This window comes from Mytilus galloprovincialis, chromosome 6, assembly GCF_965363235.1.
Source record: "Mytilus galloprovincialis chromosome 6, xbMytGall1.hap1.1, whole genome shotgun sequence".
Classification (NCBI taxonomy): domain Eukaryota; kingdom Metazoa; phylum Mollusca; class Bivalvia; order Mytilida; family Mytilidae; genus Mytilus; species Mytilus galloprovincialis.
In genome coordinates this window covers 86,112,832-86,139,606 of record NC_134843.1, presented here as the reverse complement: position 1 = coordinate 86,139,606, position 26,775 = coordinate 86,112,832, and positions in this window count along the sequence as shown.

The window sequence follows — 26,775 nt, the reverse complement described above, 5'->3', positions numbered from 1 at the left end:
AAATCTTAGTAATCTTTTAGAAAAATCTTCTCCTCTGAAACTGCTGGGCCAAATTATTTGAAACTTGGCCACAATCATCATTGGAGTATCTAGTTTAAAAATTGTGTCCGGTGACCCCGCCAACTAACCAAGATGACCGCCATGGCTATAAATAGAACATAGGGGTAAAATGCAGTTTTTGGCTTATAACTCAAAAACCAAAGCATTTAGAGCAAATCTGACATTGGGTAATATTGTTAATCAGGCTAAGATCTATCTGCCCTGAAATTTTCAGATGAATTGGACAACCTGTTTTTGGGTTGCGGCCCCTGAATTGGTAATTTTAAGGAAATTTTGCTGTTTTTGGTTATTATATTGAATATTATTATAGATATAGGTAAACTGTAAACAGCAATAATGTTCAGCAAGGTCAGATTTACAAATAAGTCAACATGACCAAAATGGTCAGTTGACCTCTTTAGGAGTTATTGCCCTTTAAAGTCAATTTTTAACCATTTTTCGTAAATTTTATATATCTTTTACTAAAATCTTCTTCTCTGAAACTGCTGTGCCAAATTGATCCAAACTTGGCCACAATCATCTTTGGGGTTTCTTGTTTAAAAAATGTGTCCGGTGACCTGGCCATCAAACCAAGATGGCCGCCAGGGCTAAAAATAGAACATAGGGGTAAAATGCAGTTTTTGGCTTATAACTCAAAAACCAAATAATTTAGAGAAAATCTGACATGAAGTAAAATTGTTAATCAGGTCAAGATCTATCTTCCCTGAAATTTTCAGATGAATTGGACAACCTGTTTTTGGGTTGCGGCCCCTGAATTGGTAATTTTAAGGAAATTTTGCTGTTTTTGGTTATTATATTGAATATTATTATAGATATAGGTAAACTGTAAACAATAATAATGTTCAGCAAAGTAAGATCTACAAATAAGTCAACATGAACGAAATGGTCAATTGACCCCTGTAGGAGTTATTGACCTTTGTTGTCAATTTTCAATCTGCTTCCTTTGTTTAATATTCACATAGACCAAGGTGAGCGACACAGGCTCTTTAGAGCCTCTAGTTTAGTTAATGTTAAGAAACATTTATTAGATTGATGTTTTATTTATTAATATAATAGAATTGAAATTTATATGTATTCTTCACAAGAAGCTTGGACTTGTTGAAGACAATGTAACAAGCAACTGATGGAAATAAAGCAATTTTAAAAATAGAAAAAAAAAAAAAAAAGACTGAGGACGAGTAATTTTGGGTACAGATATATGCCATTTCAGAATTTTACTGGTTTGTAATGCTAGCTTTAACGTATTAAATTATATTTTATTGCAGACTAAGTTGAAATACGTATGACCTACTAACACCCTCAGACTTCTAATTGAAACCTAAGTTGATATATCAATATCTAAAAGTAATTGGTAGCAAGAACATACAATGAACTTTTTAATTCTGGCGGACCAACAGACCTCAAATTAAAACGTTTCTGGTCGTTATCACAGATGTGTTACTAATTACAAATACTTAACATTTATATCAAATACATGAGGTTGAATAACTATGATATAAAGTATTTGAAAATTATTTATTATCATGTTTTCATTTGAATATCTAAAATTTCATTAGTAAAAAAGTAAAATCAAAACAAATACTGAACTCCGAGGAAAATTCAAAACGGAAAGTCCCTAATCAAATGACAAAATCAAAAAATAAAACACATCAAACGAATGAACACCAACTTTCATATTCCTGACTTGGTACAGACATTTTCAAATGTAGAAAAGGGTGGATTGAACCTGTTTTTATAGCGCTAAACCTCTCACTTTTATGACAGTCGCATCAAAGTCCGTTATTTTTACAACGATGCGTGAAGAAAACGGACATAATCGATAAATAGTCAAAAAGTAGTAAATTTCATTACGTCAGTGCACAGGTACCGTATATTGTCTGATAGTTCCTTAAAGACTGCCAGAACAACGATGAAAGCGCCCCCTAGTAGCAGTGACGAAAATGTATTATGCCAATGTCAGTGGATACAACTGGTATTCCTTGAATGTTAGCAATAAAAGTTTTATGTTTTTTGACAAATACAATATAAATAACCAGGTACACTATATGACGGCAGAACTACTTACACTTCAAAAAATAAAAATATTTATACACTTTATTGTCTACCTATGTAGACTCGTTTAAGTTGTTGTCTGTGTAAATTATCTGAGATGAACAGTTAACTTTTTTAATATCACTTAACTTGATACTATTTCATGGTAAAAAGTATGACAAGTAGATATAATCAGGCGCGTTACATAGCAGCGTAAATAGCTGCATGAATTGTATGATGTTAAATTCTGTGACATTTACATTGTCTTGCCATTTATAAATAATTGGAATTACTTGCACATCTCCTTTTCTTCTTCTCTAGACACGTAAAAGTAGTTGCCAATGCAAATTGTCTGTAACAGTTTTTAAAAGTCACAAAACTTGATACATTTACATATTTAATAGAATAATCAATTGTTAAACCATGTTTGATTCGGATACAGAAATGAAAAGACAAGAAAATAGTTCTTACTGTACAGATATTAAAGTTGCGAATATCCTGGAGTAATATGTAACCGTTGCATATTCGTATCTTCCAGGTTGTTTTCGGCTGTATTTTGTCTCTGATGATAAATATATTCCGAAATGACATACATATATAGTATGATTTTGAACAAAAATACTTTTAACATGTCATCTAACTTAATCAGTGTACATTTAGTCTACCAAGTTCAATCCTTTATTATTGCTGTGACTGGGACTCTTTTCACAAAGAAAAAATGTCATCTAATATGATCGTCATCTATATTGAAATGTTCAAATGATTCATTGCAAATGTCTTAACAAATTGTTTTGTCAATTGAGTGTTTAAAAATACGATCTATGTCACATACACATACCCATGAAACATCTGTATTTTCTATAAATTCTGTATGCATACGCCTATCCAAAGTTGGTAGCCTGTAGTTCAGCGGTTGTAGTTTGTTGCTGTGTTGCATATTTGTTTTATGTTATTTTTGTTGTATATTAATTAGGCCGTTTGTTTTCTCGTGTGATTTTTTCACGTTAGTGACCTATAGCTGCAGATTTATGTGTCATTTGATCTCGTGTGGACAGTTAAGTTGTTTCATTAACAATTGTACCCTATCTTCTTTTTTCATATTGACATAATCTCTTGAACGACAAGAAATTTCATTGCACATCTCTGCTATTAAATAGAAGCGAAAGATACCAAATTGACAATCAAACTCATAAGTCGAAAATAATTTGACAGCGCCATGGCAAAAAAAGGAAAAGGACTAAAAGACAAGCAATAGTATATCCAAAATAATACCATACAGAACTCAAGAATGGGCAACACGATCCTAACTAAAACATGGGGGTGATATCAGATGCTTCGGAAGGATAAACAGATTAAAATTGGAACGACTTTTAATTTAAAACTAGCTAGTTGGAAAGGATACCAAGGTATATTCACATCACAGCTGAAGTAATATATGAAATGTACGCAATCCGATGTTTACCTGCAATAGTAATAAAATAGCATTTTTTATATTCATCTGTACAAGAATTTATCAATGAAATAAAATGAAAACTGAAAATATACTATTTCCAGTTGGTTCTATGATTTGTTTTTATATTTAAATGTTACACATTTTTTTTCTAGATTAACGACGGATGGGCACTCACACACATCTTTTAACCTGCTATTCAAAGTGCGCGTCTGTCCCTAGTAAGAAAACCTTAATTAAGTTGATGCCGTTGGTCGTTGTTTATTATTGTTGTGGTAAAACGCAGTTTAATGATATTATTTTCGTTCAAATTGTTTCACATTTTGTCATTCCAGGCCTTTTAAATGTATAGCTGACTATACGGTATAGTTTGTTTCACTCATTGTCGAAAACCGAACTTTGATCTTGAACTCATCTTTGTTTTATTAAAGAATGATAAAAATAAAAACATACACTTAATGGCCTACCTTTTACTATTTCATCGAATAACACAAAAAAAAGGAATCACTCAAATCTCTAATCTTTTAAATTGAACATAAAAGCTTTTTTCATTTTACCCATAGATTTTCCTTTTGCAGACAAAAATATAATGATAGGTTGTTGAACTTTCAAAAAATCGCTAAATAATTTGGTAACTTAATATCAAAATTATTACTTCTTATCATACATATCATTGTTCTGTATGAACAATTTTCTTCGGGTGCAGTCAATAACATTAGATTGATAACTACATTGGTATCTTGATGCAATAAACAATAATTAAATCATAATCGAAATTATGTCATGTATAAGACTTCCATACTACAAATGTACTAGGCAATTTACCTTTACTATTAAACATGAATTCATCTTTAGTATCAAATGCCGGCAGCTTAATTCAAACTCAATGATATATCTTTACTGTATGTAGCACATACAGTCATTGGCAGCATAATACATATAAAAAACAATTGTTTACTGTTTTGTACATTTTTTTGTTTCACATTTGTCATTTCGATGTTTTTATCGCTTACTTTAAGTATTGATTTTGCAAGCTGATCTTTACATGTAGTTGCTTACTTCCGAGTCATTTGTTCTCTAATATAGGTACGTCTCGTTTGCGATCAAACCCAATGTTTTATGTTTTAAATCTGAATTTTATAATAAGGCATTAAAATAACGAATTGGTTTAAGTTAAATTTGAATTATAATTTTTTCGTCTCTGTTTAAAAGAATTACAGAAGAGATTTTATGTTAAAGGGGCACAAGCTGTCATATTTATGTTCATCGATTCTAATCAAATTCTCATCTTTGATTTATAACAAAGTAAAACATTCATCCAAACTATTAAAAGTCTAAATAAAACAATAAACAAGGCACAGGCATGCAAATACGTAGCTTCGTTTCATGTGTATTTGAGTCTAGACGCCATCTAATTATTTATCGAGTTGAACTGTATAGTCATCCGATGACCATGTAAACTATGTAAACATAAATATAGATATAAATAGATTAATCAAACACGTGCTATTGAATTATTCTAGGTCTATTTAATTTTATATTACAGATAAAAAGTAAATGTTTATCATCGTTTTAACCTGTATTAGAATGTGTATTTGTGGATCGAATCAGTCAATCAAATGATTTACCTTTGTTTCACTTTCAATGTTGACATTCTCTCCCTTTAAATAACTTTACACAAACAATTCACGTGTTATCCAACTCAAGCTAAGGGGTTAAATTAAAGTTCACATGAATACGGATTCTATGAGGTCGAATTATTCACTTGCAAGCGAAATAATACATAATCAATGTGTTTTGCTTATTTTGACAAAATTGAACCTTATTGGCTACTACATGTAAACAGGAATTATTATTTCACTATTTGTATTTCATTACTGATTGAGGCCAAAAAAATAATATGTTAGGTTTTTCATATATCTCGTAGCTAGTGCCCCTTTAAGTGGCAAATATTCAACTGATACAAATATGAACCAAATTTAGCATTAAAAGTGACTTAATTTCAAAATGATTAGATTATTATGGCGTTGTCCTTCAAGCGTCATCTAGTATTAAATATTATTTTTCATTGGTAGCAAGTTGTTTTCAACAATATCTAATATAACATAAACATTAAATTAAAAAGCAAGTTATGACTTTCAATCTTTTTAAAAAAAAACAAACATGAAAAGCAGTCAATTGGATTAACACTATAAAATTTGCTGAGTTTAAGTACTACTAATAGAAGTATGTCTTTAATTCATTCAAACAATATCAAATCTGCAAATTTACTGCATCACATTTTTGTTCTTCCCAAGGTGGGATCTAGACAAATTATTCTATAACATTACGGGAACAAGGTCGTCAATATGTTTATAGTCATAAAGCACTAGACTGTATATATTAAAGTATAAAGTATAGTCCATAATATATTTTAACATGAAGATTGAATACTTAAAGGACATATAGTATTTGTATAAAGTATGATAAATATTTTAACTCAAAGGAGACTTTTTATGATAATTATGAAACACAGTTTTTGATTGCATAACTGAACATGTTCCCATGAAAATCAGCTATTGTAAGAATGAAAGCACTATACTCTGGTAATAAAACATAAAAAATATTTCCTCTGTTAACAAATAAGGAGATGTGGTATGATTTTGAATGAGACAATTATCCATCACAATTTGAATGGGGTGAACAAAAGCCAACAGAGACAACCATACGGCCGTATATTCCGTATAGTCGGCTCTAAACGGCCCCAACATAAAAAAATGAAGCAATGTCAATCTTAAAACCTCAAAAACTTAAACATTATATAGTTTTAAATCTAAGTGACTCTCAGTTTCATATTAAAAACAAGTATGAACATACTAAGTAAACTAGGGGGATTACATTTATAAAATATAATTTACGATGCAGCAATTTTTTTTTTTTACTTTTCTTTTAAATTGGCTCAAATGTATTTCTATTATGGTTGATAGTTGTCTCACTGGCAATCATACTGAATATCAGTATTGTTATATCAAATAGACAAATTCGATTTAAAAAATAGTAAAACATATATCAAAGTTACAGAACAATTATATGAATATATATATATATATATATGTGTGTGTGTTACATATATACAATCAAAAACCAATTGTTCAGAGAACAATTGAAGGTCTTTCCACAAAAAAAAATATATTTTAATATGAAAGTAGTAAAATTAGGTTAAAAATGTCCTTTGAATCGACAAATGATAGCTTAGTGTACGCTGATTCCAAAAATATATGGTTTCTATACATAGTTTTTTTTTAATCAAGGGAGATAATTTGTTACTTCCGGTTTGAAAAATGTTACTTCTGATAATATTTGTATACTTGACACTGTTTCCTAAAATATCTGGTTCTGTATACTTTTATATTAACAAAGTACAAAAAGTAGCTACACCCTGTATACACAAGATCACTTCCGGCTGATTTGTTCAATGTTAAATGGTTTGATACATATTGCCAAAAGTCTCATGACTTTATCATGTATACATATGAGATACAAGCAAAGGTCAAAATCTAGAACGTCAAATTAAGTTATGACTTTGAGATCAATTTCAAGATCATAAACCAAGGACCTCAAATCAAAGACCATAGGTCTTAATTATATTTGGTTAATAAATTACATCACCATACTCGTATTTTTAAATACAAGAGGGAAGAAAACTCCCTTTTACATTCAACGTATCCTTGCAATCAAATTTTAAGTGTTACGACATGTTGCAACTAACAATTTAGTAAAAATAATTTGTCGATATCTTATACGGTTTTTGGAAATAGGTGAAAATAAGCCAAATTCAAAATGAAGAATATGACCTTGACCTTTGACCTTTTGGACCAAGGACCTCAAATCAAAAGATCATAGGTCTTGATCACTTATGGTTTGCAAGATATAAATGCATATCACTTATCAAATGCATAAGGGGAAATAACTCTCAAATGGAGTGTTCATACCGTTTCGGTCAAAATACAACAAATTATGCAAAAGATATAACGAGCAATTTTATAAATTTGTCAAATCTTTTACGGTTGCAAAAGAGTAGTGGACACAATGAAAACAGTGTTTGGGATATAACTCCTACAAAGAAAAGTTTTCGGTTACGCAGGGTAAATTTCAAAGGCGCATAAACCGTTCGATATCATGTACCAAATATCTAAACAAATATTTATCGCAAGAACAAAATTAGGTGGAAGAAAAAAATAATCAGAAGAAATACAATAGGTATTTCCACAGAAACGTGTGTTCACCTATTACATTTAATAGGTGAACACACTTAGCAGATGTGTAACCCATCTCTAGCCAATGTCTCGTAAATATAGATTTACCAAGCATGAATGTTTCACTTGCATGTCTAAAACACATCATTAATTTTTTAGGTTTTTTGACCATTTTTGGAACAGCTGACTGCTTATAACGGAATTCAAAATTTTACTTAACTAGTTCTTGAAATAGCAATTCAAAATGTTGTCTTTGTCTGATCAATATGACTGGTTCATACATAAGTAAGTACCGAACATGTGCAATCAACATCAAATTATCGTGATATCTGCCGCAATAAAACAATTATTAAGATGAAACATCAGAAAAAAAACTTCAGATGAGGTTACACACTTTGGACTAATTTGAGATCCATTATAAAATATGCAATGTACTATATAGATAAATATAGGAAAGCATGCACCTAGTTTTTATACTAGCGGAATTGGAGATCAGAAGAAGAAAACGAAGGCTTGAAAATATACAAGAATCATCTACTGTAAAATATATAGTTTATCCAAGAAATTGCTCGCAGTTACTTAACGCACTTTAAGTACTAAAATCAGGTTGCCCGGGATTTGTTAGATCATATATAATCTATTAATTTGTTCTGTAAATTTGCCCAACTGGCCCAAATAGCGAAGGTATTTTATTTTATAAATTGGTCAGTCGTAGTTCGTCGTCGTCTATTGCTTTTACAAAATACGACAGAGCCTGAAATAGGGAGTATAATGCAAGCTTAGTCTATTATCTTGGAAAATAAAATCCAAAGACTTTCAACTGTTATGTAACCCGATTAAACATTGATATAGACAAGAAGAAATATCGAACAGTTTATAGGTCAGTTTGATATCGATTTATACAAGTGAAAAAGAAGTTAATCGTATAACCTGTAGAAGAATGATGATTTGTTTATCGAATTATTAAACCAAATGGTTCACCTTCGATTTGCTTTCATTGCTGACATTCTTTTTTTATTAATAGACGAAACACTTAGTAAATTTGTCATTGATGTCCATCAAAATGATTAAATTGAAGTTCACATGAATATAGATTGAACAAGGTTCAATGTTTGACTTACAAGTTAAAAACACATCAACAATGTTTTGAAGTTCTTTGACAAATTTTGAGTGGTTTAATCTAAACCAAAACGTATCAAAAATATTCAGCCAGCATATTTTTGGTGGGATATCTGTAGCCGCAAAAGATGCATGGAGATGAAACATCTGATGAGTTAAGCCTTTTTCAACTGATTTTCTTAGCTCATTCTGATGTTGTACTGTTCATGCTGTTATACCACTGTCCCAGGTTAGGGGGGTTGGATCCCGCTAACATTTTTAACCCCGCCACATTATTTATGTATGTTTCTGTCCCAAGTCAGGAGCCTGTAATTAAGTGGTTGTCGTTTGTTTATGTGTTACATATTTGTTTTTCGTTCATTTTTTTTTACATAAATAAGGCCGTTAGTTTTCTCGTTTGAATTGTTTTACATTGTCATATCGGGGCCGTTTATAGCTGAGGCCGTACGGTGACCTATAGTTGTTAATGTCTATGTCATTTTGGTCTATTGTGGACAGTTGTCTCATTGGCAATCATTCCTTTTTATAAAAACTTCTAATAAGTTTAAAACCTTTGGACTAATAGTAGATCTTATATAACATACAGTGTTACGTATAATGTAACATATATACTTGATCTAAAACTGCTCGAAGATACTTAAAGTATGGTTTCAAATACTAAAAGAAGAACGAAAGTATCAGAGTGAGAGTCAAACTCATAGATAGTAAAATAAACAACACCATGGCTAAAAATAAAAAGAAAAACAGACAAATAATAGTACAGAAGACACAACAAAGAAAACTAAAGACTAAGCAAAATCAGTTAGAACTATTGTTTGTTTTTGTTGAATCATATAGTTTCTATCAAATTGTTCTTCTAATTTTCTTTCGGGATTAGAAATTTTTATTCAAATTTAAATCGTTACCATTTATATTGCTAACGTATGCTTCATTGCCTTTAAGGTGGATTCAAATAATATTGAAAGATTTATTAGATGATTGCTTCTTTGCGTCACGAAACAATCATTATTATAAAGCACATACATACGTGTGTCATATTAGGGTAAATGCGTTCCAAGTGATGTCTATGTTTTGAATTTATGATGTCATAAGAAAGAAATATGTGACAGCATAAACACGATAAATGCAATAACTTGTAAATAAAAAAAAAAAAAATTTGCATCACTTTTCATGACTGTTGTATCAAACCGTCCATTGTTGTTTGGAAGCGAAGGAAGTAAATGCAATGATTTAATTTAGTTTTATATCTGCAGCGTTTTGTCGTCCCCATGTTAATTGAATTGATTTGAGATGTTTTTATGCTACGATGTACTTAATACGTTCTTTTTCTATGCACATATTAAGAAAGTTAGAATGCATTCAGTAAAATGTATCAATCTGTTTAGCTCAATTGACCCAAAGTAAGCTTAAATCATCACTTGGCACACGTCTTCGTTTTTTTTTCGTCGTCTATAACGTTTATACAATATCTGATAGTGCAAGAAATAGGGGGTAAAATGAAAGTTTTGTCTATTATCTTTAAAATATCTGTAGATAGAACAGTCTAACGCGGTAAAAGTTCAAAATGATGTGATCTGCATATTCATCAAACTATTCCTCATGTTATCATTGTTGCCTTATGTGTTAAAAACTATTATTGATAGAAATCACTGAAATAAGCAAACATGATATACATGACAAGATTGAAAAACAATCAATTTTAAAGCCAGCTACATTGTATTGCTTTTCCCTTCGTTGAAGGCCCTACGGTTGCCTATAATTGCTTACATCCATTTGATTTTATCTTTGGTGGATGGATGCCTTACTGGCAATCATATCATATCGTCTGATGTACCCCTATTTTTGACATTTTTAACTATTGTGTCTGTTTGTTTTGTTCACGGATCGGTGACAATATAATGGAATGTGATACGACTATCATACAAGTGAGAGGTTTAGCTAGCTATAAAACCAGGTTCAATCCACCATTTTCTACATTTGAAAATGCCTGTACCAAGTCAGGAATATGACAGTTCTTGTCCATTCGTTTTTAATGCGTTTTGTTACTTGATTTTGTCATGTGATTATGGACTTTCCGAATTGATTTTCCTCTGAGTTCAGTATTTTTGTGATTTTACTTTTTTCATAAACTTGACTGCAATCTTCTGACGTCTCCTTATAGGAATGATTACCCTGTTGATAATAATTGTTATCTGTTGTTGTTTGCGTATCTGACTTATATTTCAAAAACTAAAATATAGATATAAGCTTAGATATGCAAACATTATCGTCATCTTTTCTCATTTCTTTGAATATTTTCCTACTTATTCTTGGTATTTGAAGAAATGTTCTATTCTGAGAATTATGGTAATATTAGAAATTAATTGGAATGGAGAAATGATTAGAATATCAAATGGCGAATAAATTAGTTTACATTTTATAGAAATATTCATATTTCATAAGTTAACTATCGTATCTGTTTGTCGAGAAAAGCAGAGAGAACGTACGTTAAGGAAGGGAACAAACAATAATATAAATCAAATAAACGATATCGATCCAAAATCAAACTTATTTAACTTTATAACTCTACTGTCAACCCACTTTATGTTACTCATGACCATTAAGTGTTGTTCAAAACTCGCTACATAAATAGAATTACTATTTAAAGATGGCTGTGATTTTTTAGTTTTTATTTACTTCTTATTTAATTATTAAAGGGTTCATAATTTCAAGATTCTTTTCAATTGTCATACACTAGATATACAGTTTTTTCAAAGGAGCAGGTCCAGTAAGACCCCTTTTTGGCCCCAAAATATAGCAGTTTTACAAAATTTTTAACATGTAAATTTTAGTTGTTTATTAGAAAGTAGAATGCTTCTGATACATAAATATGGGCTGTTTTTGACAATACAATGCGCACATATCGGGTACTAGCATCATTTAGTCATGCTAAATTACTGAAATCTTCACAATGTTAGCATTATAATGAAAGTGGCTGCGTTTGTGTTTATTCTTAATATTGATATGTCATTGTATTTGTGATAATACATAACATATATAAAGGTTGAGGATAATCACGGATGCGGCCACTTAGTTAACTAGGGAGAATACATAGAAATATTATTTACATGGTAGAAATGATTTTATTAAAACTTTTCCGATAACTGTTACCTGTATATTGGAGCAAATGTATTTTTTTAGGCGCAAATGAAATATAACCTTGGGGTGCAAATGAAATACAAGATTGTTTTTAAATTGGTTCAAATGCAATTGAACTATGGTTGATAGTTGTCTCACTGGCAATCATACTAAATATCATTACTATTATATCAAATAGTCATATTCGATTTAGAAAATATTTTAAAAAAGCATATATATAAATTACAAAACAAAATTGAAATATACAATTAACAATCAATGGATTCAATACTATATATCAGCATATCGTATGTATTTTACCATAAACGCCATATAAAAAAAACATCGAAATAACCTCCAAAGACTGCCAAAAGCCACAAAATTCGATATCAATATGAATATAAAGAGATAGCGAGCACTTGCAACTTGATTATTGCTTGGTCAAAAGTAAATTATATTACCTGTATAAGAAATAAAATTGTGTTGATCGAATCAATCAACACAATGGTTCACACTGTATTCACTTTCATTGCTGGTAATTGTGTAACCCATATCTAGCAAAGGTCTCGTGAATATAGATTCAACGAGCCTAAATGTTTGACTTGCATGTCAAAGACAAATCATTGATGGTTTAGGTTATTTGAACATTTTTCGATGCACTGACTGTTTATAACGGAATAGGATTTCAAAATTTCGCTTAATTTGTTCTTGAAATAGCATATCAAAATTTGGAATGCATGGAATCAAAATAGGTGGTTCATACATAAAACAGTTAGTACCAAAAAATATGCATTCAGCATCAAAGTGTAGTAATATATGCCTCCGTAAAAGAAAATATTAAGATAAAACATCAGAAAACTTCACATGCAGCTACACAATTTGGACTAATAGACGATCCATAATTGATTATACAATGCATGATATAGATTTTTTCAGGAAAGCATGCACTCACCTTTTATACTAACGGAATTGGAGATCATAACAAAAACAAAGACATGAAAATATACAAAAATCATCGACTATAAAAGATATATTTTATCAAACTAAAAAGTTGCTCGCAGTTACATGTACTCAACGCATGATTTTAATAAGTACTTAAATCAGGTCGTCCTATTGCCTTGATTTGTTAGATCATATATATTCTATTAATGTGTTCCTTTAATTTTCCTTCGAGATTATAACTTCTAATCTAAAATTAAATCATAAGCGTGTATATTGCTGACATATACTTCATTTGCCTTCAGGATGGATTCAAATAATATTGAAGATTTATAAGGTGATTGCTTTTTTTGCGTCACGAAACAACCATTATATTATAGTACATATATACTGATGTCATATAAGGGTGCATGCATTCCAAGTGATGTCTATATTTTGAATTTATGATGTAATAAAAAACAAAGAAGTGACAGAAGTGATTAATTTATTTTTTTTTAAATCGGTATTTGCATGACTTTTCATGACTGTTGTATCAAAACGTTCATAGATGTTCGGAAGCGTAGGAAGTAAATTTAATAATTTAATTAATTACAAATCTGCAAAATTTTGTCATCACCATTATGCCACAATGTAGCTTCATACTTTCTTTTTATTTTCATACATAAGTTGTCAAGAATGCATTCAATATCAAGTATAAATCTTTTAAGCTCAATTGGACCAAAGTAAGCTAAAATCATCACTTGGCGTCCGTCTTCGTTCGTTCTTCGTCCATAACATTAACACCAAATCCGACAGTGCAAGAAATAGAGGGTAAAATGCAAGTTTTGTCTATTGTCTTTAAAATATCCGTAGATAGAACAGTCTAACTTGGTTAATGTTCAGAAGGATGCAATCTGCATATTGTTCCATTCATCAAACTATCATTGTTGTCTTATGTTTTGAAAACTATAATTGATAGAAAATAAATAAAATAAGCAAAAATGATAAATATGACGAGTTTGAAAAACAATCATTTTTAAAAGCCACCTATATTGTATATTTACTTCTTCCTAAGGGATTCATAATTTAAAGATTCTCTAGAATTTTTATAATTCAAGTAAACAGTTTCATATGTTCCCAAATTTCATTATCCATGAGTAGAAATTTAATTCCACTAAAAAAGTACAGATGAAAGACAAATGGTTTTAAAATTTGTTAATATACGTAAAAAACTATATATTTTGACATGCTGCATCGTTCCTGTTACATTTTGAATTGAAGCTAACAATATAAGAAAAGGCATCGCCCTGTAAAATATACTATAATTTTGATTGCAATAGAAAATTGTGATGATGATGGTAATGAATGTCTGCCTAACGTCCATTGACGAATTTAATGCATATCAAGGACGAGAACATTGGAATGATATGGATCATACTAACCTTTAGTTGTACTTAGCTGATACGCCTAAATGGATTTTTAATGTGCTTGTGCTCAAGATAACAGTGTACAGAAAGATATTACCTCCTAACTGGGCAAATTGTACTGACTTCGACTGACCAGTGATTGCTTTTAATCCTTAATGTCAAAATTTTCCTAAGAGAATTATTTGGTTTGCCCCGGCAAAACCACAACCTCTCAGCACCCAAGGCGCACAAGATACGACGAGACAACGTACACTGTTTTTAACTTTTAGAAAATTGACATATCAACCAATATTCAGAGAAACTTTGACATTAACAGTTGAAAACTATGACAAAGTCTTATAGAAAATATAACACAATTTAATAATTTCAATATTAATTTTGCCTTGATAATCATGTGTGTTATTTATATGTCTTGTTCTATGTAAATGATTCAAGTATCAAAAGGGATAATGACTTATGCTCATAACAAAATCTAAAACAGATAGATAAAAGAACGACATACAACATATATAATTACCCAAATGAAGAATACGGTGAAATACAAGCAACAGTCTATAGCCAGCAGAAAGGTTTAGCTGACAGGCATAGTAATGATTTATTTAAGTTTGAATATAACTGCACTTTAAGAAGTAAACATATTATAAAGGCATTAAAGATGATGCGATGTATCCATTATTCTGTGTCACCTGATTACTGACACTGCTTACGATAATTTTACAATGTAAATTGTCAATAGATAAAGTACATAGACAAAAGAAGTATTGCAAACTTAGTGTTATTTTGAATATGAAGTTTACGTATGATATAGTGTATGTGAGTTCTGTTAATTTGAATTGCAGATAAACTTTCAACTATTGACATACAAGGGCCTCGCTTAGTTCATAAAAGACACGTGCACAGTCCGTTGATCCACATTTATTTTCGTAAATATTTACATCGAAGAAAAGTCTGTAAATCTGAATAGTATGAGTTTATCGAAGACACGTGTGAAGGATAGTTGCACTCCTCTTGTCTTTAACATTTTACTAGTTTATTACATTTTGAAATATACATGCGGTAAAGGTTTTGTTCATTGTCGAAGCCAGTGAAGTGACATATAGTTGTTTACTTGTGAAGATATCTGTTGTATGGTAGTCTCGTTGCAAATCATGCCACATCTGTATACGTAGCAAATTATTCACGGGTTGTGTACATGTGATTTACAACAAAATCTTATAAAATCAAGAAGTCATTGAAAACATACATAAAACGACCCTCGTGCAAACACAATCAATTGACATGTACGTACTATACACTTACATTAAGAAATGGGTCTGTAACCAATATTATTGCATAGCAATATAATATTTCCCACAGAAAGTAACCAAGAGTTAGCCTGCAATAATTTCTTATATTGCACTAGTGCAATAAATCTTCAAAGTTCATGATATCTTCAACGACAAAATCTAAGTTTAAACCATTTTTTTTACTTTCAAATATTATATTGCTATACAATAAAAGGGTCAATATATATATTGCCCGAGCTTGCGACAATATTCCCCAGTATTCATGCAATAACCCTACAGTATTCCATTACGTGCTGACTTAAGATACACATTTTGATTAATTATCAAAAATATCCACATAAATTTCCCTCAACTACCAAAGATTACTTCTGAACCCAATAACGTACCTTAAAGTATTATATAGAAAGCTTGTTATCTATTTAAACAAGAATCTTACTGATGACCAGAAGTCACTTTTATGTGATTTGGGGGATAATGCATATTTACCTAGACTTAAACAGCCATATATATCTTAATGTTTGGTGTGAGACAAGGCTCCGTGTTGAAGACCGTACTTTGACCTATTATTGTCAATTTTTACATATTATTTTTGGAAGAACAGTTGTCTTATTGGCACTCATACAACATCTTCTTATATCTATATATGATCTACAATGCTGCAAAATAAATACTGTGTACCTCAAATGTGAATGATTGGCAGAACAGTCGTTTTAAAACACATGGATGGCCTCGTTGTGATCTTTTGACTGTAAGTTAAACCTTCTTATCAGTTAAGGGTATGACATGTCATTATTACAAGAAGGCAAACCCCATCCATTTGGCTATATTCGTCATTACCGGCTACAGGACATTATCCAGGAAAGGAGATATATCGGGGGAATGTTGGATAGTAAGTTATAAAAAAGATTACTATTCTATCATAGACTCATACTTCTGTGTACAGTGACATCAACACCAAGCTATAAATAATATATCTGACGTAAGCCGACCAATATTTACATGTACAAAGGCTTATAAATAAACTAACCATAGTGCATGCTGATTCGTTGTGGCATATCGATTGCATACGTTTCAGATGAGCTATGTGTTGTCTGTCGATAAGGAAGCTAAAAATAATCACGTAGTCAAACAAAAATTTGTTGTCTTTAAAGAGGATGTCATATTGACAGCATTATAAGTTAATTGCTGTATTGCGACCCAAAACAACCATTATTATTAAGTGCAGATGTACTTCTGTTATATTATATTATCTCATGTGATGACTGTGTTTTCAATTTATGTTGTCATTAAAAGCAAAGATGTCACGTAATTGATTGCAATAATTTAAAAATTCTATATCGGCAGCATTTTATTATGTCTATTGCTTATTCTTTAGTTTTCAATGTTGTGTATTCTGTAATATTTTTTGTCTGTTTGTCTTTTTTTTTATGCCATGGTGTTGTCAGTTTATTTTCGATATATGAGTTTGACTGTCCCTCTGGTATCTTTCGTCCCTCTTTTGTATCGAAGACTAAAACCGTTCATCTTCATTAGTATAGAATCACATAAAGTTCGTTCATTTCTCGTTCGTTTAAAGAAATAAAAAAAGACAAATGCAACAAATTTTCAATAATTTGTTTTTTCATTCTCTCGTATTTATATTGTTTTTACAATTTGTAACAGAATTGCATTTGAAACAGATCAACACTACACTAAATATTTGTTGTATGTTATAAGAAACAAGAAAGGTTTCTTCTTGAAAGGATGGACAATTTATACTTTATAAGTCGTGTAATAAAGTATATACCCTTTTCTCAGTCCATTAGCAATTTCGAAAGATAAACAGTTGTCAAAGATACCTGGCTTATAATTTAATACGCTAGTTGCGCGTTTTGTATAGATAAGACTGATCAGTGATGCGCATATAAAAAAATGTAAAGTTAAACAAGTACAAAGTTGGAATGCATTAGAACCCAAAGTTCCAAAGAGTTGTGCCAAATCCTTAGTATTTCGAAAAAAAATTCATACTTTTGTAAACAGGAAATTTATTTATAAAATAACCATATAATTGATATTCATGTCAAGACCGAAGTGCAGAATACTGCACAGGTGATACTCTCGGGGACGACGCGTTTCGTCTTCATAAGACTCATCAGTGACGCTCAGATCAGAATAGTTATAAAGCCAAACAAGTAAAAAGTTGAAGAGCATAGAGGACCCAAAATTCCCCAAAATATGTGCCAACTACACTAAGGTAATCTATGCTTGGGATAAGAAAATTTACCAATTGTGTGATCCCTCCTGTATTTAAATGATTTAATCTGTCTATTTGCGATCATTTGCTGTCTGTATGAAAATGACTGACTTATTGTATTATTATTCATTCTAATAATTGATGTAGATATATTTTAAAATCCAATTTTCATATTCACTGCTTACTTTAGAATAGTCGTCACCTAAAAATCCTCTATGAGAGCAATTGAAGTATGCACTTACGAAAATCTATCAGTTCCTTTTAAAGTGCACAAGCGTAAGTAGTAATATAAAAAAAAACAACATTGTATTGCCATGAATAAAAGAAGATGTGAGGTATAAGCCAATGTGACAGCTCTAAAATGACAAAACAAAACATAATTGCCATCAAAAGAGAAGCATACACTCTTTAACAATAGACAAGTGTCTGATGTAATATGTCAAGCTCCTAATAGATATGTACTTTAACAGAGTGACCTCTACGTACATATGTGATGATTTTATGCGAAAAACGTCCATCTAATTATTCGTTTCAGACTAATAGTTTTCTAGCATAAGTGTATTTTATCCATGTTATCAGGGCTAGACAAATACTGTTTGATAGTATTTAATTCAGTATTAATATTAAATTAAAATCAATGTCTTGAATAAAGTACAAAATGAATTGTATAAGTTAAAATGACGATAAATGCATCAAGCATATTTTTTTACCACTATTAGGGAAACAATTACTCGTTCAGCAAGTTTACATTGTCACATACATTCGTCTAGACCTTTTTCAACTATCAGTTTTAAGCTCTGTCTTAAATTAAACGTAAGGAAAACAAGGGTTTTTATACATTGTCATTATTATAGATTCAAAGTGCCTAAACTTTTGATTTAATAAAACAGATATCGCATATCACGGTGACGAAAGAACAATAACCAAACTTCATTATAAGGTATGCCAGCGTTAAACTAATGACAAACATCTTAAATGTCAAATCGTTTTTGAAAATATTTTAAGTCGTATTAAGGGTGTATCTTTACTTTAATTGATACGAGATCTTGATCATCCTATATTTGATGTCACAATATCTTCTTCTTTTTATAGATTTCATCAATTTGATTAATTATGTTATAAAGATGATTAAGGATTATTCCTCTGTATTCTTTAAGGGGGTACAGAACAACTAAGAAAAGATAACTCTTACTCATAGTTTGATTCATTGCTACGTTTTGAAATTATGTGCAATATGTAAGCTTTTAAAAGATCATGATTAGAATGTTTACATTATTGCTAAGACCAGCTATACACCCTTTGTTATTCTTTTAATCTTTTAATTCATTTAAAGTTACTCATTTTCAATAAATGAATCTTCAATGAGACATAATAGGGAAATTTCAAAGTGAAATAAATTTACCAAAAGAAAACCAGGACGTTAGAAAAGGAGGGAAACAGAAAGACAAAGTACCATAACTGTTTTCGTTTTTTACTTGGCAATGCCTAGGTCTTAAATAAAATGAAATAAAGTACAAAAAGTCACAAGTATAAGGATGCTACCATTTAATTAATTTGAGGGGGAGAGGGCTAGGATTTAAAATTTTGTCCTAAATTTTTTTTTATAGTCGTAATCATCATTATTGTCCTGCATTTTTTATTTTTCATTCTTTTACGGACCTGCAATTTTCATTAGTTTACTGAAATTGTTTCCATAAATTGTCATCCTGCTTGTTATGCCAAATTACTGATCCTGCCTTTGTTTGTTCAAAAGCCTGTCTTGCCTTTTTTCAAATTTCATCCAATCCCCCCCTCCTCAAATGAGGGTGGATAGGACCTTTATCGGGACTCCGGGATCGAGTGTTTTTAAGGTCAGGATTTAGGGATTGACCCTTTCGAGATCCGGAAATTCTTTTTTCGAATTTCGGGATGTCAGGATTTCTGGACCTCGGGATTTCGTTTTTTTTACAGCCGGGATTTCGGGATCAGGACCCCTCCTACCTCAAATGGTAGCTCCCTCCGTCAATAAAATCTTAACAAAATAAATAAGAATCCCTGGACAATTACACAATGCTTATGTTTGTAGATATTCTTATCAAATTGATTAAATCAAAATTGAATTGACTCCACAACACTTTTTTTAAACAAAACATGAGGTTTGATTTTTAAGGAAATACACTATGGCCTTAGTAATACATGTAGTAATGTAAAAAAGATTACGAATAATTTATAATTTTATAATTGCTGTCATATTTTTTAAAGTGCAATTGAATATTTATTGCATGATTTATATTCATGTAAAAAATTAGAAGATACCTAGAGGGATAATCAACCACCAGTGCATCATTTACATGTCACGGAACAAGGCAAAAAGAAGGAAAAAAACGTCCTTTTCAGTCCAAAAAACACTACACATATTTTTGCTTTCTTAATTCATCTGAATAAAAAAAAATATATCTTTCTAGTATCTTTTTCCAACCTTTATCCTGACAGGTGTAGAAAATTAACGGGTGTCTTCTATTCCGTCCGCAATGTTAGGGAAAGTAAAGTCTATATTTAGAATCATAGTTGTAACTGAAACTACACATGTATGATATGAATAGAACATGTCATTTTCACTTTATCAAATTTAAATTTCGAATGGATAGCAAAACTTGTTATTTTCTTTTGTTGTGCATTTGTCATGTTAACTTGTGTATCTTTCCGAATTTTTTTTTATCAAATGCAATTTTGAAATAAATATAAAAAAGAAAGTGTGGTGTTATTGCAAGTGACAAGTGAAAATGTTTCTTCTCAAGTCTCAATTCAAGATTATTACTGAATAGAGTAATCATTCTCTATAATAATAAGGGGCCCCAAAAATAATGTGAAACTTGTAACTGCCGTGTTTTTAACTAAAACCAGTTGTATCTAATTTTCATAACCTCTGCAGAAATACTAAAAACATTCTATGTTTAACGAACTTAATTAAACAGTATAAGGATGTCAGCTCTATTTCATCTCTTATGAGCCGTGGTTCTTTGCACCAATGGTTTTGTCGTTAAGTTTTGAATTGTATATTTTTGAATCTGGCCAAAAGACCAATAAATTGAAAATCTTGATCATGTAAAGCATCTGCCAACTCTAAAGCTTTTCCCTATGAATCATGTGTATTTTTGGCGTGTCATGCTTTTAATTTCAACAGCTCGTATCTCAAATGAAAAATCAGTTACATCCTTTTTTTGCCCCTGCAACTGAAAGTCGGGGGGGGGGGTTATTGTTTTACCCCTGTCCGTCTGTCCTTCCGTCCGTCCCATTATTGGTATATAGTTATTTGGCATAACTCCTCTTACTGTTTGATTTCTAGGAAGTTTTCACTTTGCTGTCTGTTGAGTAGTATAAGTACGTACGCTGCGCTTCAATAGAAACGATTCCCTTTTCAAACAATTTTATGTGACTACATGTCCATTATTTATTCCGTGTGCATTGAATGGGTTGACATGTCATAAATCTTTCTATATTGTTATATGGTCGATTAAAGCTTGTGTAATATGATTTTTTTAAATAAATATGAATTCATACTGACTACATAAACGTCATGGCCCGTACAAGTGTTTCTTGCCAAAAACTACATTTATCGTCCTTGAGGTCAAAGTTCAAGGTCACATGAAGGTCAAAATTTTAAGAAGGCACACCACCTCATGATGATACATCCACATGCCAAAGATGTAAGGCCTAGGTCAAAAGGCAAAGAAGTTATGGCCTACATGGTTGTGTTTTCACGGGGAAAAACCCATAAAGTTGACCTTGAGGTCACATTTGAAGGTCACACAAAGGTCATCATGATGCAAGACACTTAACCCTGTGATGATACATCAACATGCCAAATAGCTAAGGCCTAGTTCTAAAGACGAACAAAAATATGGCCATTATGTACTTTTTGAATAGATTTTCCTCTTATTTAATGAACCAATTTGAGGGTGGGGCGTAATTTAAACTTAAATACCAAAAAATCTAACGGTTAAATTTTAAAATAATTTTGCAAGAACAACCAACTAGTATAGCACTCCAAATGCTTAGTTTTATGAAAAAATTAAACGACACATTTTTTTTCAAAAAAAAAATCTTCTTCAAATACTAGAAGCACAGCATTCACTTTTCGGGGCTGATTCTGATACCCCCTATTAAAGTTCTGGCAAAATTTTAAATCCGGAATAAAAAACTTACAAGGAAGGGGTATCAGTGAACTAATATTCACCTCAGCTATCATTATTAGCTATGCTATTGTCAATTTAGGATTAAATTTTAAAATTTTTAACAAATTCAACCCTATACCCATATTTCAGAAACTTCCAATTTTGGCCGATACTAGTATGTAAAAGATGCCATATTTGAGTTGCCAAATCTTTTAAACCTATGGTTCAAATCTTTTAAAATTTTTACAAGATGTTGAGGTTGGCCTAGTTTATCAATGAAAAAAAATTAAGAAAAATTAAACGACAGGATTTTTTTGGGGTATAGTGTTGGGTACCCCCTTAACTTGATCAACCTTTTCCGTTTTCTCTATTCCAGGTACTATCTTTCAGTAAAATAATGGACCTTTTTTCTAATATAATGATTTTAAAATAACTGTCCAATTTCGAAGTACGACCATACATATACTGGCGCTATTTATTTAAACATGTTCAATTTGTGTTTCAGATCATTGAAAATGATATAACTAAATTATCTGAATGATGATTTAAGTATATTACAGCTACATGTACATTTGTTAATAACAAGCAAACTTTTTCTTCCGATTTCCTGGTTGACGATTTTTAGTGACTGTTTATTCTCACAGTTGATTTGTTTTCCACGGTTTTCGTCTGTAACCCGAATTTAGTTTTTCTCAATCAATTAACGACTTTTGAACACCGGTATACTACTATTACTGCCTTTATTTGATCTTTTTTTAATTATAGAAGGAAGATGTGGCCTGAGTGCCAATTAGACAAGAGTCCACCAAATCATCAAGTAACGTAGAGTTTAACAACTATACGGTGCAGTCCTGTATATCCACAAACCTAAGACTTATGACTTTACTTCATTCAACTGATAAAACCAATAATTGGACAATATTGTGTGAACACATTCATAACATACTTCTATGCCATAAAATCTTCTGTTTGTATGGTTTCACCCCCAAGATTTGGTGACATGTGTGTCAAAAATTAGGAAACCCTGTTCTAAGAGTCCCTGCAATGGCTAGTGATTATGCGTGCCTTCCATGCATAGCTTATTTTGAATAAAGGAAATATTTTTTACTACAAAACATAGTTGAATTTGAACCAAACACACCGATGAGGATGCAGAGAAAAAACATTTCTGTCTGATATATTTGACTTAAATAAAACAAATTTTATCTGATGATGTAATTTTTCTTATTGAAATTAGCCAAATATGGTAAATAAAGGATTGCAGTTTTTAATTAACTCTTGAACTTATCAATTTAAATCTTTTTTTATCCCTTTGGAAGGCTAAAACAATAACAAGTACGGTTTTTTGGAGCGTATGTGTTGATATGAAGAAATCAGCTAATGCGCGATATCACCGGCCGTGCGGACACCGGAGATTCCACTGGAAGCCAATTGACGACCTTCAACAATGTGTAAATCAATACCGCATAGTATGATATTAAAAGGTATCGAAATGACAAATGTAAAACAATTCATCCGAAAAAAAGTCATCGCCTGTACAAATATATATATATATATATATATATATATATATATATATACAACAACAAACGACGATTAGTGAGTTTCAGGGATTTGGAACAGACACATACAGAATGTGGAGTAGGTAATCCTTTGATGGCGCCAAATCATTGCTCTTATCTTGGATGCTTCACAGTGCAACACAAAAACAAACAATAAGTTTGGTTTGGTTTGTTTTGTTTTTTATGTGTATATTTTAATAATGTATAAATTTCTTTAATTTATACACATGATAGAGGTAACTAATTGAAAATAAATTGGAAAACATTTGACCTGAAGAAAATTTTAGATTAAAAATTCATAAAATAATGATAACCCCTCCTTTTGAAGTTATATCATGTATATGGTGAATCCTTTAGTGTACTGATATAAATAGTAATATACTGGTCCAGGAATTGTTTGGAAAAAAATCAAGTTATTCATGCCAACGTTAATATTATAATAAAAAAAAAGACAGGACATCTGTCGGTCAAACAAAAAGTTACAATCTGGACAAAGTTGAACAAGCATAAAGTGTTCTACGATGGACGATTTGACCGGCCTCACTTTTATTTTAATTAAAAATGTACCTAACATCTAAGCTGAGATGGCGTAAAATAAAATAGACAGTAATGCTTTTTCGAGACGTTAAACCCATTCTATTTCAAGGTATAGGTTGAGAAGCATTTGACATGTAATATCTTTTTTATTCAAAATATCTCATCAAATTGGATAATAGACGCCTGTTACATAAATCCTAATCTGAATCTTTGTCTAGACGTAAATAGCTATAGGTAACCGTGAGGGCTTTAACAATTAGGAAACACATACCGCATATAAAATTATAAAAGGTCCTGAAATAACAATAGTAAAACAGTTGAAAAGGAAAAAAACTAACGGTCTGAATTACGAACAAACTAATAACTTCATTTTTAGATACGGCGTTGTCAGTTTGTTTTAGATTTATGAGTTTGACTGTCCCTTTGGTATCTTTCGTCCAAGAGGGACAGGCACATGTAGAATGTGTTGATACTACAAATGTTTGCTTTTGACAGTGATGTAATAGGACATCATCAGAACGCTATATCATTGTTTGTTTGTCAGTGTAATTTTTTTTGGGTGAAAAGTTTTTTTTTTAAAATAATATATTCAATCTTGCCATGGAGATCGAAACAAATATTTCCAAGATTGCTTATCATAACCAACTTTTTAAGACCATTCATTTTGCTCTCTATCTGCGGGTTAACTATTTAGCAGTCGTCTTGCTTGAATATACTGACAATTAAAACGCTTCATTGGCTATTAAAAATTTACTATACAAAAAAGCTGAGCTAGCGTAAAATAAGATAGACATTAATGTTTTTTTGGAGACAGTGAACTCAATTATATTTCAAGGTATAGTAGTAGCATTAACATGTTATATCTTTTTTATACAAAATATCTCATCAAATTTATTGGGTAATACTTATAGTCTTATGTTACATAAATCCTAATTAAAATCTTAATCTAGATTGTTTTTAGTGTGCTATTTTTTCATATATATATTTCTATTACAAAATATATAACGTTCCTCGATTTCCTTTAAAATTCTTACATTAGGTGATAAACGAATCATCTAAAAATGTTATTGATGCTATAAAGCATAATTATATACTATTGATGAACTTATAATTGGTAATGCATTTATTTCTTATATGAAAAAATAGTGCAAAACTTTATTGTCATTTTAAATCTAGCCTTTACGTTATTTAGCAATGTTAAAGTATTCATATTTAGTGTCTGAAACAGCTTAAAGTCTGTCACTATATATGATATATTTCCATTTAAGTTCAAGCAAAACATTCCTGACAGTTAATTTAGTTTAGCAATGAATTGAAAACAGCTTCTAGACAGGAAGTCCGATAGTGAATGAATAAAACTTGAATAAACACATTGAAAACCACCATAAAGTCACTTGAGAAAGAAAATAATGCTATACGAAATTATATATTGAATGTATGCATATGTCAAGTTATTATTTTAGCAATATAGCAGATATAAATGAAAATGCATTCATTAACTTATAAACCAAAATAAAAGTGAACAAAAGATGAGACCGGCTTGCACTTCTGTTTTTTTTTTTTCTGTCATTTTAAATGCAAAATTATGTACATTGTACATTTTTAGTTGAATCTGTAAAAATAAACTTATTAAGTGATTCGATGTCATTGTTTGCCTATTTGTGTCATGTACAATATTGTAAATATTCAACAATTAGATGATGTGGGATAAGTGTGAATGCGACAACTTTTAAATTAGATCTCCGTTGGAGACAAAAGTACAAATATAGATTACCGTACGTCATTTATCAATGTGCAGAAACAAACGTGTATATAGTAAGCTATAAAAGGCTCCAAAATGCAAAAAAAACAAAACAATTTAAACAGAATTTTCACGGCTAGATGAATGCACAAGAATAAGAAGATACCACAAACAAACAAAACACATATATGGTATAAAGCAACAGTAATGTAACAGAGCGCCATTCAGAAAAAAACATGCTAACACAATGATCGGAAAAGAGGTCCAGATCAACATCAGATTGTTACAAAGCACAAAAAAACATAACCAAGACACATAAAAAACACCATGAATTATAAATTACTTAATCAGTTTAACGGTAACGAAGTTGTCACATTATGTAAAGCATTGTTGTCCTATTTTGGATCACACAATTAGGATTAACACATTCCCATATCTGTATAAGACGAAAACATCGTTAAACAGTTTTCTGGTTCATTTGAAGAACCTCCTGATCCCGTTATCAGATAATGTTCTCTAATTGTTATAACAATAATAGAATTAAGAACCACATCAGTTTAATTTGAAAAAAATATAGCACGATCATTACTTAACAACATTAGTCTAGCTTTTAGACTTTTAAAAATGTAATTAAAATTATTATTTTTATAAACAGCGAAGTACTTTAGAACTGACATGATTGATACCAAACATTTATTATAATTGTCCGTCAATAAATTCCAAAATATTAGAAACTAAGTTTGCAACACCCTCAGGCAAAATTGACTTCAGATGGATTTGGCTATTTTATAAGACCCTTTTTTGGTTGTATTTCTCTTTAATCGTTTAGATTCTCATACATCCTTGGCTTTCAAATATTCTGATGAAGGTTTATCACAAAAAGCGCTTCGAACGCATAAACTATA